Source organism: Saccoglossus kowalevskii, chromosome 20, assembly GCF_978046115.1.
Source record: "Saccoglossus kowalevskii chromosome 20, keSacKowa6.1, whole genome shotgun sequence".
Lineage (NCBI taxonomy): Eukaryota > Metazoa > Hemichordata > Enteropneusta > Harrimaniidae > Saccoglossus > Saccoglossus kowalevskii.
The window spans coordinates 25,721,317-25,743,685 of NC_140660.1; positions in this window are offsets into that span (position 1 = coordinate 25,721,317).

Below are 22,369 nucleotides of genomic sequence, written 5' to 3' on the forward strand. Positions count from 1 at the left end.
CAAAATTAACGTCCATAATATGGCGCGGTATCTGTGCCAAAATTAACGTCCATAATATGGTGCGGTATCCATGCCAAAATTAACGTCCATAATATGGTGCGGTATCCGTGCCAAAATTAACGTCTATAATATGGCGTGGTATCCGTGCCAAAATTAACGTCCATAATATGGCGCGGTATCCGTGCCAAAATTAACGTCCATAATATGGCGCGGTATCCGTGCCAAAATTAACGACCATAATATGGCGCGGTATCCGTGCCAAAATTAACGTCCATAATATGGCGCGGTATCCATGCCAAAATTAACGTCCATAATATCGCGCGGTATCCATGCCAAAATTAATGTCCATAATATGGTACAGTATCCATGCCAAAATTAATGTCCATAATATGGTGCGGTATCATTACCTAAATTAACATCCATAATATGGCGCGGTATCCATACTAAAATTAACGTCCATAATATGGCGCGGTATCCATGCCAAAATTAACGTCCATATTATGGCGTGGTATCCATACTAAAATTAACGTCCATAATATGCCGCCGTATCCATGCCAAAATTAACGTCCATATTATGGCGCGGTATCCATACGAAAATTAAAGTCCATAATATGGTGCGGTATCCATACCTAAATTAACATCTATAATATGGTGCGGCATCCATGCCAAAATTAACGTCCATAATATGGTGCAGTATCATTACCGAAATTAACGTCCATAATATGGCGCGGTATCCATACCTAAATTAACGTCCATAATATGGTGCGGTATCATTACCGAAATTAACGTCCATAATATGGTGCGGTATCATTACCGAAATTAACGTCCATAATATGGCGCGGTATCCATACCTAAATTAACGTCCATAATATGGCGCGGTATCCATACCTAAATTAACGTCCATAATATGGCGCGGTATCCATGCCCAAATTAACATCCATAATATGGCGCGGTATCCATACTAAAATTAACGTCCATAATATGGCGCGGTATCCATGCCAAAATTAACGTCCATATTATGGCGCGGTATCCATACTAAAATTAACATCCATAATATGGCGCGGTATCCGTGCCAAAATGAACGTCCATAATATGGCGCAGTATCCGTGCCAAAATTAACGTCCATAATATGGCGCGGTATCCGTGCCAAAATTAACGTCCATAATATGGCGCGGTATCCGTACCAAAATTAACGTCCATAATATGGCGCGGTATCCGTGCCAAAATTAACGTCCATAATATGGCGCGGTATCCGTGCCAAAATTAACGTCCATAATATGGCGCGGTATCTGTGCCAAAATTAACGTCCATAATATGGTGCGGTATCCATGCCAAAATTAACGTCCATAATATGGTGCGGTATCCGTGCCAAAATTAACGTCCATAACGTCCATATGAACGTCCATAATATGGCGCAGTATCCGTGCCAAAATTAACGTCCATAATATGGCGCGGTATCCATACTAAAATTAACGTCCATAATATGGCGCGGTATCCATGCCAAAATTAACGTCCATATTATGGCGCGGTATCCATACTAAAATTAACGTCCATAATATGGTGCGGTATCCATGCCAAAATTAACGTCCATAATATGGTGCGGTATCATTACCGAAATTAACGTCCATAATATGGTGCGGTATCATTACCGAAATTAACGTCCATAATATGGCGCGGTATCCATACCTAAATTAACGTCCATAATATGGCGCGGTATCCATACCTAAATTAACGTCCATAATATGGCGCGGTATCCATGCCCAAATAAACATCCATAATATGGCGCGGTATCCATACTAAAATTAACGTCCATAATATGGCGCGGTATCCATGCCAAAATTAACGTCCATATTATGGCGCGGTATCCATACTAAAATTAACGTCCATAATATGCCGCCGTATCCATGCCAAAATTAACGTCCATATTATGGCGCAGTATCCATACGAAAATTAAAGTCCATAATATGGTGCGGTATCCATACCTAAATTAACGTCCATAATATGGTGCGGTATCCATGCCAAAATTAACGTCCATAATATGGTGCAGTATCATTACCGAAATTAACGTCCATAATATGGCGCGGTATCCATACCTAAATTAACGTCCATAATATGGCGCGGTATCCATACCTAAATTAACGTCCATAATATGGCGCGGTGTCCGTGCCAAAATTAACGTCCATAATATGGTGCGGTATCCATACCTAAATTAACGTCCATAATATGGCTTGGTATCGATGCCAAAATTAACGTCTACAATATGGCGCCCTATCCATGCCAAAATTAACGTCCATATTATGGCGCGGTATCCATACTAAAATTAACGTCCATAATATGGCGCGGTATCCGTGCCAAAATGAACGTCCATAATATGGCGCAGTATCCGTGCCAAAATTAACGTCCATAATATGGCGCGGTATCCATGCCAAAATTAACGTCCATAATATGGCGCGGTATCAATGCCAAAATTAACGTCCATAATATGGCGCGGTATCCGTGCCAAAATTAACGTCCATAATATGGCGCGGTATCCGTGCCAAAATTAACGTCCATAATATGGCGTGGTATCCGTGCCAAAATTAACGTCCATAATATGGCGCGGTATCCGTGCCAAAATTAACGTCCATAATATGGCGTGGTATCCGTGCCAAAATTAACGTCCATAATATGGCGCGGTATCCGTGCCAAAATTAACGTCCATAATATGGCGCGGTATCCGTGCCAAAATTAACGTCCATAATATGGCGCGGTATCCGTGCAAAAATTAACGTCCATAATATGGCGCGGTATCCGTGCCAAAATTAACGTCCATAATATGGCGCGGTATCCGTGCCTAAATTAATGTCCATATTATGGCGCGGTATCCGTGCCAAAATTAACGTCCATAATATGGTGCGGTAACCATGCCAAAATTAACGTCCATAATATGGTGCGGTATCATTACCTAAATTAACATCCATAATATGGCATGGTATCCATACTAAAATTAACGTCCATAATATGGCGCGGTATCCATGCCAAAATTAACGTCCATATTATGGCGCGGTATCCATACTAAAATTAACATCCATAATATGGCGCGGTATCCGTGCCAAAATGAACGTCCATAATATGGCGCAGTATCCGTGCCAAAATTAACGTCAATAATATGGCGCGGTATCCATACTAAAATTAACGTCCATAATATGGCGCGGTATCCATGCCAAAATTAACGTCCATATTATGGCGCGGTATCCATACTAAAATTAACGTCCATAATATGCCGCCGTATCCATGCCAAAATTAACGTCCATATTATGGCGCGGTATCCATATGAAAATTAAAGTCCATAATATGGTGCGGTATCCATACCTAAATTAACGTCCATAATATGGTGCGGTATCCATGCCAAAATTAACGTCCATAATATGGTGCGGTATCATTACCGAAATTAACGTCCATAATATGGCGCGGTATCCATACCTAAATTAACGTCCATAATATGGCGCGGTATCCATACCTAAATTAACGTCCATAGTATGGCGCGGTATCCGTGCCAAAATGAACGTCCATAATATGGCGCAGTATCCGTGCCAAAATTAACGTCCATAATATGGCGCGGTATCCATGCCAAAATTAACGTCCATAATATGGCGCGGTATCCGTGCCAAAATTAACGACCATAATATGGCGCGGTATCCGTGCCAAAATTAACGTCCATAATATGGCGCGGTATCCGTGCCAAAATTAACATCCATATTATGGCGCGGTATCCGTGCCAAAATTAACGTCCATAATATGGTGCGGTAACCATGCCAAAATTAACGTCCATAATATGGTGCGGTATCATTACCTAAATTAACATCCAAAATATGGCACGGTATCCATACTAAAATTAACGTCCATAATATGGCGGGGTATCCATGCCAAAATTAACGTCCATATTATGGCGCGGTATCCATACTAAAATTAACATCCATAATATGGCGCGGTATCCGTGCCAAAATGAACGTCCATAATATGGCGCAGTATCCGTGCCAAAATTAACGTCCATAATATGGCGCGGTATCCGTGCCAAAATTAACGTCCATAATATGGCGCGGTATCCGTACCAAAATTAACGTCCATAATATGGCGCGGTATCCGTGCCAAAATTAACGTCCATAATATGGCGCGGTATCCGTGCCAAAATTAACGTCCATAATATGGCGCGGTATCTGTGCCAAAATTAACGTCCATAATATGGTGCGGTATCCATGCCAAAATTAACGTCCATAATATGGTGCGGTATCCGTGCCAAAATTAACGTCCATAACGTCCATATGAACGTCCATAATATGGCGCAGTATCCGTGCCAAAATTAACGTCCATAATATGGCGCGGTATCCATACTAAAATTAACATCCATAATATGGCGCGGTATCCATGCCAAAATTAACGTCCATATTATGGCGCGGTATCCATACTAAAATTAACGTCCATAATATGCCGCCGTATCCATGCCAAAATTAACGTCCATATTATAGCGCGGTATCCATACGAAAATTAAAGTCCATAATATGGTGCGGTATCCATACCTAAATTAACGTCCATAATATGGTGCGGTATCCATGCCAAAATTAACGTCCATAATATGGTGCGGTATCATTACCGAAATTAACGTCCATAATATGGCGCGGTATCCATACCTAAATTAACGTCCATAATATGGCGCGGTATCCATACCTAAATTAACGTCCATAATATGGCCCGGTATCCGTGCAAAAATTAACGTCCATAATATGGTGCGGTATCCATGCCAAAATTAACGTCCATAATATGGCGCGGTATCCGTGCCAAAATTAACGTCCATAATATGGCGCGGTATCCGTGCCAAAATTAACGTCCATAATATGGCGCGGTATCCGTGCCAAAATTAACGTCCATAATATGGCGCGGTATCTGTGCCAAAATTAACGTCCATAATATGGCGCGGTATCCGTGCCAAAATTAACGACCATAATATGGCGCGGTATCCGTGCCAAAATTAACGTCCATAATATGGCGCGGTATCCGTGCCAAAATTAACGTCCATATTATGGCGCGGTATCTGTGCCAAAATTAATGTCCATAATATGGTGCGGTAACCATGCCAAAATTAACGTCCATAATATGGCGCGGTATCCATGCCAAAATTAACGTCCATATTATGGCGCGGTATATATACTAAAATTAACATCCATAATATGGCGCGGTATCATTACCTAAATTAACATCCAAAATATGGCACGGTATCCATACTAAAATTAACGTCCATAATATGGCGCGGTATCCATGCCAAAATTAACGTCCATATTATGGCGCGGTATCCATACTAAAATTAACATCCATAATATGGCGCGGTATCCGTGCCAAAATGAACGTCCATAATATGGCGCAGTATCCGTGCCAAAATTAACGTCCATAATATGGCGCGGTATCCGTGCCAAAATTAACGTCCATAATATGGCGCGGTATCCGTGCCAAAATTAACGTCCATAATATGGCGCGGTATCCGTGCCAAAATTAACGTCCATAATATGGCGCGGTATCCGTGCCAAAATTAACGTCCATAATATGGCGCGGTATCTGTGCCAAAATTAACGTCCATAATATGGTGCGGTATCCATGCCAAAATTAACGTCCATAATATGGTGCGGTATCCGTGCCAAAATTAACGTCTATAATATGGCGTGGTATCCGTGCCAAAATTAACGTCCATAATATGGCGCGGTATCCGTGCCAAAATTAACGTCCATAATATGGCGCGGTATCCGTGCCAAAATTAACGACCATAATATGGCGCGGTATCCGTGCCAAAATTAACGTCCATAATATGGCGCGGTATCCATGCCAAAATTAACGTCCATAATATGGCGCGGTATCCATGCCAAAATTAATGTCCATAATATGGTACAGTATCCATGCCAAAATTAATGTCCATAATATGGTGCGGTATCATTACCTAAATTAACATCCATAATATGGCGCGGTATCCATACTAAAATTAACGTCCATAATATGGCGCGGTATCCATGCCAAAATTAACGTCCATATTATGGCGTGGTATCCATACTAAAATTAACGTCCATAATATGCCGCCGTATCCATGCCAAAATTAACGTCCATATTATGGCGCGGTATCCATACGAAAATTAAAGTCCATAATATGGTGCGGTATCCATACCTAAATTAACATCCATAATATGGTGCGGCATCCATGCCAAAATTAACGTCCATAATATGGTGCAGTATCATTACCGAAATTAACGTCCATAATATGGCGCGGTATCCATACCTAAATTAACGTCCATAATATGGTGCGGTATCATTACCGAAATTAACGTCCATAATATGGTGCGGTATCATTACCGAAATTAACGTCCATAATATGGCGCGGTATCCATACCTAAATTAACGTCCATAATATGGCGCGGTATCCATACCTAAATTAACGTCCATAATATGGCGCGGTATCCATGCCCAAATTAACATCCATAATATGGCGCGGTATCCATACTAAAATTAACGTCCATAATATGGCGCGGTATCCATGCCAAAATTAACGTCCATATTATGGCGCGGTATCCATACTAAAATTAACGTCCATAATATGCCGCCGTATCCATGCCAAAATTAACGTCCATATTATGGCGCAGTATCCATACGAAAATTAAAGTCCATAATATGGTGCGGTATCCATACCTAAATTAACGTCCATAATATGGTGCGGTATCCATGCCAAAATTAACGTCCATAATATGGTGCAGTATCATTACCGAAATTAACGTCCATAATATGGCGCGGTATCCATACCTAAATTAACGTCCATAATATGGCGCGGTATCCATACCTAAATTAACGTCCATAATATGGCGCGGTATCCGTGCCAAAATTAACGTCCATAATATGGTGCGGTATCCATACCTAAATTAACGTCCATAATATGGCTTGGTATCGATGCCAAAATTAACGTCTACAATATGGCGCCCTATCCATGCCAAAATTAACGTCCATATTATGGCGCAGTATCCATACTAAAATTAACGTCCATAATATGGCGCGGTATCCGTGCCAAAATGAACGTCCATAATATGGCGCAGTATCCGTGCCAAAATTAACGTCCATAATATGGCGCGGTATCCATGCCAAAATTAACGTCCATAATATGGCGCGGTATCCGTGCCAAAATTAACGTCCATAATATGGCGCGGTATCCGTGCCAAAATTAACGTCCATAATATGGCGCGGTATCCGTGCCAAAATTAACGTCCATAATATGGTGCAGTATCCGTGCCAAAATTAACGTCCATAATATGGCGCGGTATCCGTGCCAAAATTAACGTCCATAATATGGTGCAGTATCCGTGCCAAAATTAACGTCCATAATATGGCGCGGTATCCGTGCCAAAATTAACGTTCATAATATGGCGCGGTATCCGTGCCAAAATTAACGTCCATAATATGGCGCGGTATCCGTGCCAAAATTAACGTCCATAATATGGCGCGGTATCCGTGCCAAAATTAACGTCCATAATATGGCACGGTATCCGTGCCAAAATTAACGTCCATAATATGGCACGTTATCCGTGCCAAAATTAACGTCCATAATATGGCGCGGTATCCGTGCCAAAATTAACGTCCATAATATGGCGCGGTATCCGTGCCAAAATTAACGTCCATAATATGGCGCGGTATCCGTGCCAAAATTAACGTCCATAATATGGCGCGGTATCCGTGCCAAAATTAATGTCCATATTATGGCGCGGTATCCGTGCCAAAATTAACGTCCATAATATGGTGCGGTATCCATGCCAAAATTAACGTCCATATTATGGCGCGGTATCCATACTAAAATTAACATCCATAATATGGCGCGGTATCCGTGCCAAAATGAACGTCCATAATATGGTGCAGTATCCGTGCCAAAATTAACGTCAATAATATGGCGCGGTATCCATACTAAAATTAACGTCCATAATATGGCGCGGTATCCATGCCAACATTAACGTCCATATTATGGCGCGGTATCCATACTAAAATTAACGTCCATAATATGCCGCCGTATCCATGCCAAAATTAACATCCATATTATGGCGCGGTATCCATATGAAAATTAAAGTCCATAATATGGTGCGGTATCCATACCTAAATTAACGTCCATAATATGGTGCGGTATCCATGCCAAAATTAACGTCCATAATATGGTGCGGTATCATTACCGAAATTAACGTCCATAATATGGCACGGTATCCATACCTAAATTAACGTCCATAATATGGCGCGGTATCCATACCTAAATTAACGTCCATAGTATGGCGCGGTATCCGTGCCAAAATTAACGTCCATAATATGGTGCGGTATCCATACCTAAATTAACGTCCATAATATGGCTTGGTATCGATGCCAAAATTAACGTCTACAATATGGCGCCCTATCCATGCCAAAATTAACGTCCATATTATGGCGCGGTATCCATACTAAAATTAACATCCATAATATGGCGCGGTATCCGTGCCAAAATGAACGTCCATAATATGGCGCGGTATCCGTGCCAAAATTAACGTCCATAATATGGCGCGGTACCCGTGCCAAAATTAACGTCCATAATATGGCGCGGTATCCGTACCAAAATTAACGTCCATAATATGGCGCGGTATCCGTGCCAAAATTAACGTCCATAATATGGTGCGGTATCCGTGCCAAAATTAACGTCCATAATATGGCGCGGTATCTGTGCCAAAATTAACGTCCATAATATGGTGCGGTATCCATGCCAAAATTAACGTCCATAATATGGTGCGGTATCCGTGCCAAAATTAACGTCCATAACGTCCATATGAACGTCCATAATATGGCGCAGTATCCGTGCCAAAATTAACGTCCATAATATGGCGCGGTATCCATACTAAAATTAACGTCCATAATATGGCGCGGTATCCATGCCAAAATTAACGTCCATATTATGGCGCGGTATCCATACTAAAATTAACGTCCATAATATGCCGCCATATCCATGCCAAAATTAACGTCCATATTATAGCGCGGTATCCATACGAAAATTAAAGTCCATAATATGGTGCGGTATCCATACCTAAATTAACGTCCATAATATGGTGCGGTATCCATGCCAAAATTAACGTCCATAATATGGTGCGGTATCATTACCGAAATTAACGTCCATAATATGGCGCGGTATCCATACCTAAATTAACGTCCATAATATGGCGCGGTATCCATACCTAAATTAACGTCCATAATATGGCCCGGTATCCGTGCCAAAATTAACGTCCATAATATGGTGCGGTATCCATGCCAAAATTAACGTCCATAATATGGCGCGGTATCCGTGCCAAAATTAACGTCCATAATATGGCGCGGTATCCGTGCCAAAATTAACGTCCATAATATGGCGCGGTATCCGTGCCAAAATTAACGTCCATAATATGGCGCGGTATCTGTGCCAAAATTAACGTCCATAATATGGCGCGGTATCCGTGCCAAAATTAACGACCATAATATGGCGCGGTATCCGTGCCAAAATTAACGTCCATAATATGGCGCGGTATCCGTGCCAAAATTAACGTCCATATTATGGCGCGGTATCTGTGCCAAAATTAATGTCCATAATATGGTGCGGTAACCATGCCAAAATTAACGTCCATAATATGGTGCGGTATCATTACCTAAATTAACATCCAAAATATGGCACGGTATCCATACTAAAATTAACGTCCATAATATGGCGCGGTATCCATGCCAAAATTAACGTCCATATTATGGCGCGGTATCCATACTAAAATTAACATCCATAATATGGCGCGGTATCCGTGCCAAAATGAACGTCCATAATATGGCGCAGTATCCGTGCCAAAATTAACGTCCATAATATGGCGCGGTATCCGTGCCAAAATTAACGTCCATAATATGGCGCGGTATCCGTGCCAAAATTAACGTCCATAATATGGCGCGGTATCCGTGCCAAAATTAACGTCCATAATATGGCGCGGTATCCGTGCCAAAATTAACGTCCATAATATGGCGCGGTATCTGTGCCAAAATTAACGTCCATAATATGGTGCGGTATCCATGCCAAAATTAACGTCCATAATATGGTGCGGTATCCGTGCCAAAATTAACGTCTATAATATGGCGTGGTATCCGTGCCAAAATTAACGTCCATAATATGGCGCGGTATCCGTGCCAAAATTAACGTCCATAATATGGCGCGGTATCTGTGCCAAAATTAACGTCCATAATATGGTGCGGTATCCATGCCAAAATTAACGTCCATAATATGGTGCGGTATCCGTGCCAAAATTAACGTCTATAATATGGCGTGGTATCCGTGCCAAGATTAACGTCCATAATATGGCGCGGTATCCGTGCCAAAATTAACGTCCATAATATGGCGCGGTATCCGTGCCAAAATTAACGACCATAATATGGCGCGGTATTTGTGCCAAAATTAACGTCCATAATATGGCGCGATATCCATGCCAAAATTAACGTCCATAATATGGCGCGGTATCCATGCCAAAATTAATGTCCATAATATGGTACAGTATCCATGCCAAAATTAACGTCCATAATATGGTGCGGTATCATTACCTAAATTAACATCCATAATATGGCGCGGTATCCATACTAAAATTAACGTCCATAATAAGGCGCGGTATCCATGCCAAAATTAACGTCCATATTATGGCGCGGTATCCATACTAAAATTAACGTCCATAATATGCCGCCGTATCCATGCCAAAATTAACGTCCATATTATGGCGCGGTATCCATACGAAAATTAAAGTCCATAATATGGTGCGGTATCCATACCTAAATTAACATCCATAATATGGTGCGGTATCCATGCCAAAATTAACGTCCATAATATGGTGCGGTATCATTACCGAAATTAACGTCCATAATATGGTGCGGTATCATTACCGAAATTAACGTTCATAATATGGCGCGGTATCCGTGCCAAAATTAACGTCCATAATATGGCGCGGTATCCGTGCCAAAATTAACGTCCATAATATGGCGCGGTATCCGTGCCAAAATTAACGTCCATAATATGGCACGTTATCCGTGCCAAAATTAACGTCCATAATATGGCGCGGTATCCGTGCCAAAATTAACGTCCATAATATGGCGCGGTATCCGTGCCAAAATTAACGTCCATAATATGGCGCGGTATCCGTGCCAAAATTAACGTCCATAATATGGCGCGGTATCCGTGCCAAAATTAATGTCCATATTATGGCGCGGTATCCGTGCCAAAATTAACGTCCATAATATGGTGCGGTATCCATGCCAAAATTAACGTCCATATTATGGCGCGGTATCCATACTAAAATTAACATCCATAATATGGCGCGGTATCCGTGCCAAAATGAACGTCCATAATATGGTGCAGTATCCGTGCCAAAATTAACGTCAATAATATGGCGCGGTATCCATACTAAAATTAACGTCCATAATATGGCGCGGTATCCATGCCAACATTAACGTCCATATTATGGCGCGGTATCCATACTAAAATTAACGTCCATAATATGCCGCCGTATCCATGCCAAAATTAACATCCATATTATGGCGCGGTATCCATATGAAAATTAAAGTCCATAATATGGTGCGGTATCCATACCTAAATTAACGTCCATAATATGGTGCGGTATCCATGCCAAAATTAACGTCCATAATATGGTGCGGTATCATTACCGAAATTAACGTCCATAATATGGCACGGTATCCATACCTAAATTAACGTCCATAATATGGCGCGGTATCCATACCTAAATTAACGTCCATAGTATGGCGCGGTATCCGTGCCAAAATTAACGTCCATAATATGGTGCGGTATCCATACCTAAATTAACGTCCATAATATGGCTTGGTATCGATGCCAAAATTAACGTCTACAATATGGCGCCCTATCCATGCCAAAATTAACGTCCATATTATGGCGCGGTATCCATACTAAAATTAACATCCATAATATGGCGCGGTATCCGTGCCAAAATGAACGTCCATAATATGGCGCAGTATCCGTGCCAAAATTAACGTCCATAATATGGCGCGGTATCCGTGCCAAAATTAACGTCCATAATATGGCGCGGTATCCGTACCAAAATTAACGTCCATAATATGGCGCGGTATCCGTGCCAAAATTAACGTCCATAATATGGCGCGGTATCCGTGCCAAAATTAACGTCCATAATATGGCGCGGTATCTGTGCCAAAATTAACGTCCATAATATGGTGCGGTATCCATGCCAAAATTAACGTCCATAATATGGTGCGGTATCCGTGCCAAAATTAACGTCCATAACGTCCATATGAACGTCCATAATATGGCGCAGTATCCGTGCCAAAATTAACGTCCATAATATGGCGCGGTATCCATACTAAAATTAACGTCCATAATATGGCGCGGTATCCATGCCAAAATTAACGTCCATATTATGGCGCGGTATCCATACTAAAATTAACGTCCATAATATGCCGCCATATCCATGCCAAAATTAACGTCCATATTATAGCGCGGTATCCATACGAAAATTAAAGTCCATAATATGGTGCGGTATCCATACCTAAATTAACGTCCATAATATGGTGCGGTATCCATGCCAAAATTAACGTCCATAATATGGTGCGGTATCATTACCGAAATTAACGTCCATAATATGGCGCGGTATCCATACCTAAATTAACGTCCATAATATGGCGCGGTATCCATACCTAAATTAACGTCCATAATATGGCCCGGTATCCGTGCCAAAATTAACGTCCATAATATGGTGCGGTATCCATGCCAAAATTAACGTCCATAATATGGCGCGGTATCCGTGCCAAAATTAACGTCCATAATATGGCGCGGTATCCGTGCCAAAATTAACGTCCATAATATGGCGCGGTATCCGTGCCAAAATTAACGTCCATAATATGGCGCGGTATCTGTGCCAAAATTAACGTCCATAATATGGCGCGGTATCCGTGCCAAAATTAACGACCATAATATGGCGCGGTATCCGTGCCAAAATTAACGTCCATAATATGGCGCGGTATCCGTGCCAAAATTAACGTCCATATTATGGCGCGGTATCTGTGCCAAAATTAATGTCCATAATATGGTGTGGTAACCATGCCAAAATTAACGTCCATAATATGGTGCGGTATCATTACCTAAATTAACATCCAAAATATGGCACGGTATCCATACTAAAATTAACGTCCATAATATGGCGCGGTATCCATGCCAAAATTAACGTCCATATTATGGCGCGGTATCCATACTAAAATTAACATCCATAATATGGCGCGGTATCCGTGCCAAAATGAACGTCCATAATATGGCGCAGTATCCGTGCCAAAATTAACGTCCATAATATGGCGCGGTATCCGTGCCAAAATTAACGTCCATAATATGGCGCGGTATCCGTGCCAAAATTAACGTCCATAATATGGCGCGGTATCCGTGCCAAAATTAACGTCCATAATATGGCGCGGTATCCGTGCCAAAATTAACGTCCATAATATGGCGCGGTATCTGTGCCAAAATTAACGTCCATAATATGGTGCGGTATCCATGCCAAAATTAACGTCCATAATATGGTGCGGTATCCGTGCCAAAATTAACGTCTATAATATGGCGTGGTATCCGTGCCAAAATTAACGTCCATAATATGGCGCGGTATCCGTGCCAAAATTAACGTCCATAATATGGCGCGGTATCCGTGCCAAAATTAACGACCATAATATGGCGCGGTATCCGTGCCAAAATTAACGTCCATAATATGGCGCGATATCCATGCCAAAATTAACGTCCATAATATGGCGCGGTATCCATGCCAAAATTAATGTCCATAATATGGTACAGTATCCATGCCAAAATTAACGTCCATAATATGGTGCGGTATCATTACCTAAATTAACATCCATAATATGGCGCGGTATCCATGCCAAAATTAACGTCCATATTATGGCGCGGTATCCATACTAAAATTAACGTCCATAATATGCCGCCGTATCCATGCCAAAATTAACGTCCATATTATGGCGCGGTATCCATACGAAAATTAAAGTCCATAATATGGTGCGGTATCCATACCTAAATTAACATCCATAATATGGTGCGGTATCCATGCCAAAATTAACGTCCATAATATGGTGCGGTATCATTACCGAAATTAACGTCCATAATATGGTGCGGTATCATTACCGAAATTAACGTCCATAATATGGCGCGGTATCCATACCTAAATTAACGTCCATAATATGGCGCGGTATCCATACCTAAATTAACGTCCATAATATGGCGCGGTATCCATGCCCAAATTAACATCCATAATATGGCGCGGTATCCATACTAAAATTAACGTCCATAATATGGCGCGGTATCCATGCCAAAATTAACGTCCATATTATGGCGCGGTATCCATACTAAAATTAACGTCCATAATATGCCGCCGTATCCATGCCAAAATTAACGTCCATATTATGGCGCAGTATCCATACGAAAATTAAAGTCCATAATATGGTGCGGTATCCATACCTAAATTAACGTCCATAATATGGTGCGGTATCCATGCCAAAATTAACGTCCATAATATGGTGCAGTATCATTACCGAAATTAACGTCCATAATATGGCGCGGTATCCATACCTAAATTAACGTCCATAATATGGCGCGGTATCCATACCTAAATTAACGTCCATAATATGGCGCGGTATCCGTGCCAAAATTAACGTCCATAATATGGTGCGGTATCCATACCTAAATTAACGTCCATAATATGGCTTGGTATCGATGCCAAAATTAACGTCTACAATATGGCGCCCTATCCATGCCAAAATTAACGTCCATATTATGGCGCGGTATCCATACTAAAATTAACGTCCATAATATGGCGCGGTATCCGTGCCAAAATGAACGTCCATAATATGGCGCAGTATCCGTGCCAAAATTAACGTCCATAATATGGCGCGGTATCCATGCCAAAATTAACGTCCATAATATGGCGCGGTATCCATGCCAAAATTAACGTCCATAATATGGCGCGGTATCCGTGCCAAAATTAACGTCCATAATATGGCGCGGTATCCGTGCCAAAATTAACGTCCATAATATGACGCGGTATCCGTGCCAAAATTAACGTCCATAATATGGTGCAGTATCCGTGCCAAAATTAACGTCCATAATATGGCGCGGTATCCGTGCCAAAATTAACGTTCATAATATGGCGCGGTATCCGTGCCAAAATTAACGTCCATAATATGGCGCGGTATCCGTGCCAAAATTAACGTCCATAATATGGCGCGGTATCCGTGCCAAAATTAACGTCCATAATATGGCGCGGTATCCGTGCCAAAATTAACGTCCATAATATGGCACGTTATCCGTGCCAAAATTAACGTCCATAATATGGCGCGGTATCCGTGCCAAAATTAACGTCCATAATATGGCGCGGTATCCGTGCCAAAATTAACGTCCATAATATGGCGCGGTATCCGTGCCAAAATTAACGTCCATAATATGGCGCGGTATCCGTGCCAAAATTAATGTCCATATTATGGCGCGGTATCCGTGCCAAAATTAACGTCCATAATATGGTGCGGTATCCATGCCAAAATTAACGTCCATATTATGGCGCGGTATCCATACTAAAATTAACATCCATAATATGGCGCGGTATCCGTGCCAAAATGAACGTCCATAATATGGTGCAGTATCCGTGCCAAAATTAACGTCAATAATATGGCGCGGTATCCATACTAAAATTAACGTCCATAATATGGCGCGGTATCCATGCCAACATTAACGTCCATATTATGGCGCGGTATCCATACTAAAATTAACGTCCATAATATGCCGCCGTATCCATGCCAAAATTAACGTCCATATTATGGCGCGGTATCCATATGAAAATTAAAGTCCATAATATGGTGCGGTATCCATACCTAAATTAACGTCCATAATATGGTGCGGTATCCATGCCAAAATTAACGTCCATAATATGGTGCGGTATCATTACCGAAATTAACGTCCATAATATGGCGCGGTATCCATACCTAAATTAACGTCCATAATATGGCGCAGTATCCATACCTAAATTAACGTCCATAGTATGGCGCGGTATCCGTGCCAAAATTAACGTCCATAATATGGTGCGGTATCCATACCTAAATTAACGTCCATAATATGGCTTGGTATCGATGCCAAAATTAACGTCTACAATATGGCGCCCTATCCATGCCAAAATTAACGTCCATATTATGGCGCGGTATCCATACTAAAATTAACGTCCATAATATGGCGCGGTATCCGTGCCAAAATGAACGTCCATAATATGGCGCGGTATCTGTGCCAAAATTAACGTCCATAATATGGCGCGGTATCCGTGCCAAAATTAACGACCATAATATGGCGCGGTATCCGTGCCAAAATTAACGTCCATAATATGGCGCGGTATCCGTGCCAAAATTAACGTCCATATTATGGCGCGGTATCTGTGCCAAAATTAATGTCCATAATATGGTGCGGTAACCATGCCAAAATTAACGTCCATAATATGGTGCGGTATCATTACCTAAATTAACATCCAAAATATGGCACGGTATCCATACTAAAATTAACGTCCATAATATGGCGCGGTATCCATGCCAAAATTAACGTCCATATTATGGCGCGGTATCCATACTAAAATTAACATCCATAATATGGCGCGGTATCCGTGCCAAAATGAACGTCCATAATATGGCGCAGTATCCGTGCCAAAATTAACGTCCATAATATGGCGCGGTATCCGTGCCAAAATTAACGTCCATAATATGGCGCGGTATCCGTGCCAAAATTAACGTCCATAATATGGCGCGGTATCCGTGCCAAAATTAACGTCCATAATATGGCGCGGTATCCGTGCCAAAATTAACGTCCATAATATGGCGCGGTATCTGTGCCAAAATTAACGTCCATAATATGGTGCGGTATCCATGCCAAAATTAACGTCCATAATATGGTGCGGCATCCGTGCCAAAATTAACGTCTATAATATGGCGTGGTATCCGTGCCAAAATTAACGTCCATAATATGGCGCGGTATCCGTGCCAAAATTAACGTCCATAATATGGCGCGGTATCTGTGCCAAAATTAACGTCCATAATATGGTGCGGTATCCATGCCAAAATTAACGTCCATAATATGGTGCGGTATCCGTGCCAAAATTAACGTCTATAATATGGCGTGGTATCCGTGCCAAAATTAACGTCCATAATATGGCGCGGTATCCGTGCCAAAATTAACGTCCATAATATGGCGCGGTATCCGTGCCAAAATTAACGACCATAATATGGCGCGGTATTCGTGCCAAAATTAACGTCCATAATATGGCGCGATATCCATGCCAAAATTAACGTCCATAATATGGCGCGGTATCCATGCCAAAATTAATGTCCATAATATGGTACAGTATCCATGCCAAAATTAACGTCCATAATATGGTGCGGTATCATTACCTAAATTAACATCCATAATATGGCGCGGTATCCATACTAAAATTAACGTCCATAATAAGGCGCGGTATCCATGCCAAAATTAACGTCCATATTATGGCGCGGTATCCATACTAAAATTAACGTCCATAATATGCCGCCGTATCCATGCCAAAATTAACGTCCATATTATGGCGCGGTATCCATACGAAAATTAAAGTCCATAATATGGTGCGGTATCCATACCTAAATTAACATCCATAATATGGTGCGGTATCCATGCCAAAATTAACGTCCATAATATGGTGCGGTATCATTACCGAAATTAACGTCCATAATATGGTGCGGTATCATTACCGAAATTAACGTTCATAATATGGCGCGGTATCCGTGCCAAAATTAACGTCCATAATATGGCGCGGTATCCGTGCCAAAATTAACGTCCATAATATGGCGCGGTATCCGTGCCAAAATTAACGTCCATAATATGGCACGGTATCCGTGCCAAAATTAACGTCCATAATATGGCACGTTATCCGTGCCAAAATTAACGTCCATAATATGGCGCGGTATCCGTGCCAAAATTAACGTCCATAATATGGCGCGGTATCCGTGCCAAAATTAACGTCCATAATATGGCGCGGTATCCGTGCCAAAATTAACGTCCATAATATGGCGCGGTATCCGTGCCAAAATTAATGTCCATATTATGGCGCGGTATCCGTGCCAAAATTAACGTCCATAATATGGTGCGGTATCCATGCCAAAATTAACGTCCATATTATGGCGCGGTATCCATACTAAAATTAACATCCATAATATGGCGCGGTATCCGTGCCAAAATGAACGTCCATAATATGGTGCAGTATCCGTGCCAAAATTAACGTCAATAATATGGCGCGGTATCCATACTAAAATTAACGTCCATAATATGGCGCGGTATCCATGCCAACATTAACGTCCATATTATGGCGCGGTATCCATACTAAAATTAACGTCCATAATATGCCGCCGTATCCATGCCAAAATTAACATCCATATTATGGCGCGGTATCCATATGAAAATTAAAGTCCATAATATGGTGCGGTATCCATACCTAAATTAACGTCCATAATATGGTGCGGTATCCATGCCAAAATTAACGTCCATAATATGGTGCGGTATCATTACCGAAATTAACGTCCATAATATGGCACGGTATCCATACCTAAATTAACGTCCATAATATGGCGCGGTATCCATACCTAAATTAACGTCCATAGTATGGCGCGGTATCCGTGCCAAAATTAACGTCCATAATATGGTGCGGTATCCATACCTAAATTAACGTCCATAATATGGCTTGGTATCGATGCCAAAATTAACGTCTACAATATGGCGCCCTATCCATGCCAAAATTAACGTCCATATTATGGCGCGGTATCCATACTAAAATTAACATCCATAATATGGCGCGGTATCCGTGCCAAAATGAACGTCCATAATATGGCGCAGTATCCGTGCCAAAATTAACGTCCATAATATGGCGCGGTATCCGTGCCAAAATTAACGTCCATAATATGGCGCGGTATCCGTACCAAAATTAACGTCCATAATATGGCGCGGTATCCGTGCCAAAATTAACGTCCATAATATGGCGCGGTATCCGTGCCAAAATTAACGTCCATAATATGGCGCGGTATCTGTGCCAAAATTAACGTCCATAATATGGTGCGGTATCCATGCCAAAATTAACGTCCATAATATGGTGCGGTATCCGTGCCAAAATTAACGTCCATAACGTCCATATGAACGTCCATAATATGGCGCAGTATCCGTGCCAAAATTAACGTCCATAATATGGCGCGGTATCCATACTAAAATTAACGTCCATAATATGGCGCGGTATCCATGCCAAAATTAACGTCCATATTATGGCGCGGTATCCATACTAAAATTAACGTCCATAATATGCCGCCATATCCATGCCAAAATTAACGTCCATATTATAGCGCGGTATCCATACGAAAATTAAAGTCCATAATATGGTGCGGTATCCATACCTAAATTAACGTCCATAATATGGTGCGGTATCCATGCCAAAATTAACGTCCATAATATGGTGCGGTATCATTACCGAAATTAACGTCCATAATATGGCGCGGTATCCATACCTAAATTAACGTCCATAATATGGCGCGGTATCCATACCTAAATTAACGTCCATAATATGGCCCGGTATCCGTGCCAAAATTAACGTCCATAATATGGTGCGGTATCCATGCCAAAATTAACGTCCATAATATGGCGCGGTATCCGTGCCAAAATTAACGTCCATAATATGGCGCGGTATCCGTGCCAAAATTAACGTCCATAATATGGCGCGGTATCCGTGCCAAAATTAACGTCCATAATATGGCGCGGTATCTGTGCCAAAATTAACGTCCATAATATGGCGCGGTATCCGTGCCAAAATTAACGACCATAATATGGCGCGGTATCCGTGCCAAAATTAACGTCCATAATATGGCGCGGTATCCGTGCCAAAATTAACGTCCATATTATGGCGCGGTATCTGTGCCAAAATTAATGTCCATAATATGGTGTGGTAACCATGCCAAAATTAACGTCCATAATATGGTGCGGTATCATTACCTAAATTAACATCCAAAATATGGCACGGTATCCATACTAAAATTAACGTCCATAATATGGCGCGGTATCCATGCCAAAATTAACGTCCATATTATGGCGCGGTATCCATACTAAAATTAACATCCATAATATGGCGCGGTATCCGTGCCAAAATGAACGTCCATAATATGGCGCAGTATCCGTGCCAAAATTAACGTCCATAATATGGCGCGGTATCCGTGCCAAAATTAACGTCCATAATATGGCGCGGTATCCGTGCCAAAATTAACGTCCATAATATGGCGCGGTATCCGTGCCAAAATTAACGTCCATAATATGGCGCGGTATCCGTGCCAAAATTAACGTCCATAATATGGCGCGGTATCTGTGCCAAAATTAACGTCCATAATATGGTGCGGTATCCATGCCAAAATTAACGTCCATAATATGGTGCGGTATCCGTGCCAAAATTAACGTCTATAATATGGCGTGGTATCCGTGCCAAAATTAACGTCCATAATATGGCGCGGTATCCGTGCCAAAATTAACGTCCATAATATGGCGCGGTATCCGTGCCAAAATTAACGACCATAATATGGCGCGGTATCCGTGCCAAAATTAACGTCCATAATATGGCGCGATATCCATGCCAAAATTAACGTCCATAATATGGCGCGGTATCCATGCCAAAATTAATGTCCATAATATGGTACAGTATCCATGCCAAAATTAACGTCCATAATATGGTGCGGTATCATTACCTAAATTAACATCCATAATATGGCGCGGTATCCATACTAAAATTAACGTCCATAATAAGGCGCGGTATCCATGCCAAAATTAACGTCCATATTATGGCGCGGTATCCATACTAAAATTAACGTCCATAATATGCCGCCGTATCCATGCCAAAATTAACGTCCATATTATGGTGCGGTATCCATACGAAAATTAAAGTCCATAATATGGTGCGGTATCCATACCTAAATTAACATCCATAATATGGTGCGGTATCCATGCCAAAATTAACGTCCATAATATGGTGCGGTATCATTACCGAAATTAACGTCCATAATATGGTGCGGTATCATTACCGAAATTAACGTCCATAATATGGCGCGGTATCCATACCTAAATTAACGTCCATAATATGGCGCGGTATCCATACCTAAATTAACGTCCATAATATGGCGCGGTATCCATGCCCAAATTAACATCCATAATATGGCGCGGTATCCATACTAAAATTAACGTCCATAATATGGCGCGGTATCCATGCCAAAATTAACGTCCATATTATGGCGCGGTATCCATACTAAAATTAACGTCCATAATATGCCGCCGTATCCATGCCAAAATTAACGTCCATATTATGGCGCAGTATCCATACGAAAATTAAAGTCCATAATATGGTGCGGTATCCATACCTAAATTAACGTCCATAATATGGTGCGGTATCCATGCCAAAATTAACGTCCATAATATGGTGCAGTATCATTACCGAAATTAACGTCCATAATATGGCGCGGTATCCATACCTAAATTAACGTCCATAATATGGCGCGGTATCCATACCTAAATTAACGTCCATAATATGGCGCGGTATCCGTGCCAAAATTAACGTCCATAATATGGTGCGGTATCCATACCTAAATTAACGTCCATAATATGGCTTGGTATCGATGCCAAAATTAACGTCTACAATATGGCGCCCTATCCATGCCAAAATTAACGTCCATATTATGGCGCGGTATCCATACTAAAATTAACGTCCATAATATGGCGCGGTATCCGTGCCAAAATGAACGTCCATAATATGGCGCAGTATCCGTGCCAAAATTAACGTCCATAATATGGCGCGGTATCCATGCCAAAATTAACGTCCATAATATGGCGCGGTATCCATGCCAAAATTAACGTCCATAATATGGCGCGGTATCCGTGCCAAAATTAACGTCCATAATATGGCGCGGTATCCGTGCCAAAATTAACGTCCATAATATGGCGCGGTATCCGTGCCAAAATTAACGTCCATAATATGGTGCAGTGTCCGTGCCAAAATTAACGTCCATAATATGGCGCGGTATCCGTGCCAAAATTAACGTTCATAATATGGCGCGGTATCCGTGCCAAAATTAACGTCCATAATATGGCGCGGTATCCGTGCCAAAATTAACGTCCATAATATGGCGCGGTATCCGTGCCAAAATTAACGTCCATAATATGGCGCGGTATCCGTGCCAAAATTAACGTCCATAATATGGCACG